The following is a 1,566-nucleotide window of genomic DNA, read 5'->3' as shown; positions in this document are numbered from 1 at the left end:
CCCAGGCTGGAGTGCAATGAAGCAATCTCGGCTCACTGCAACCTCCGCCTCCCAGGTTCAGGTGATTCTGGTGCCTCAACCTCCCAAGTAGCTGGGACCGCAGGCATGCGCCACCACACGTGGCTAGTTTTTTGTAGTTTAGTGAAGACAGAGTTTCACCGTGTTGCCCAGTGGTCTCGAACTCCTGACCTCAGGCAATCCCCTGGCCTCAGCCTCCCAAAGTGCTAGGATTATAGGCATGAGCCACTGTGCTGGGCCCAAAACAAGTATTTTTAAAAAATGGCAACTACTGAACACTTTTCTGATCGGGAAGGAAGTACCAGTGGTATAAACAACAAGCCACAAAGCTGGTCCCTTGTGGGTTGACAGTAGGCAGGATTAAGTAAGAGCAGTAAAGGGTACAGAGAGACAGTGATTTTCCTGTTTGTAGCTCTAACTGTTGTTTTGTTTCTTTGTTTTTTGTGAGACGGAGTCTCACTCTGTCACCAGGATTGAGCGCAGTGGTGTGATCTCAGCTCACTGCAACCTCCACCTCCCAGGTTTAAGCGATTCTCCTGCCTCATCCTCCTACCTCCTGAGTAGCTGGTATTAGAGACATGCAGTGCTACACCCAGCTAATTTTTTGTATTTTCAGTAGAGACGGGATTTCACCTTATTGGCCAGGATGGTCTCAATCTCCTGACCTCATGATCCGCCCACCTCAGCCTTCCAAAGTGCAGGGATTACAGGCATGAGCCACTGCACCCAGCCGGTTATTGTTCAAAGATTCTGGCTGGGCGCATGGTTCACACCTGTATTCCCAGCACTTTGGGAAGCTGAGGTGGGCAGATCATTTGAGGTCAGGAGTTCAACACCAGCCTGGCCAACATGGCAAAACCCCATCTCTACTAAAAATACAAAAAGTTAGCTGGGCGTAGTGCTGCATGTCTGTAATCCCAGCTACTCAGGAGGCTCAGGCAGCAGAATCGCGTGAACCTGGGAGGTGGAAGTTGCAGTGAGTGGAGATGGCACCACTGTATTCCAGCTGGGGTAACAGAGTAAGACTCCATCTTAAAAAAAAAAAAAGAAAGAAAGAAAAACAAGATTTCTACCTTTTATTCCCTCCCAGCTAATTCTTTGTGTTTTCTTTTACAGATGGGCTTCCCAAGGATTTATTGATATTGCTACTTGAGTGTAAACAGTCACCTGGAAATACTGATGATAACATATTACCTTATTTGAACAAGTTTTCCTTTATTGAGTACGAAGCCATGTAATGGTAACCTGTACTTTAATAAAAGGGAAATGAGTTTGAACTTAAATTAGGTATTTGTTTCATGTTTTGCCTTAAGAAGCAGAAAATTAAGTGCTTTATTGCTTTCATGGTTTCGTTGCCCTCTTCTATGCTGAGAGAACTGCGTCAATTCTCTGGAAACCATCTGACATGAAAATTAGCTTCATTAATATGTTTGAGTGCCCTAGCTGGTAAATTAGCTGAAGGCTAGAAGTCATTTATATAGAATTTTCTTTATGACACCCTAGGCTTAGGGGACTGGTTGTCTGTGGGGATAGATCAAATTTGTACCT

The 1,566-nt window shown here is 45.1% G+C and overlaps 1 protein-coding gene across 1 annotated transcript in view; it reads left to right on the top strand.

Moving 5' to 3' along the window:
• LOC108296976 (cytochrome c oxidase subunit 5A, mitochondrial) overlaps positions 1-1,301 on the top strand; it is an 18,608-nt gene extending 17,307 nt beyond the window's left edge. The window contains exon 5 of the mRNA XM_017519591.1: positions 1,135-1,301. The gene's annotated coding sequence lies outside the window, so the exon portion shown is untranslated. The remainder of the gene's footprint in view (positions 1-1,134) is intronic.
• The last annotated feature ends 265 nt before the right edge of the window (positions 1,302-1,566 follow it).

The sequence above is a fragment of the Cebus imitator genome, unplaced genomic scaffold, assembly GCF_001604975.1.
Source record: "Cebus imitator isolate Cc_AM_T3 unplaced genomic scaffold, Cebus_imitator-1.0 Scaffold757, whole genome shotgun sequence".
Classification (NCBI taxonomy): Eukaryota; Metazoa; Chordata; class Mammalia; order Primates; family Cebidae; genus Cebus; species Cebus imitator.
The sequence above is the reverse complement of the archived record's forward strand: the minus strand, read 5'-3'. Positions and strand labels throughout refer to the sequence as shown.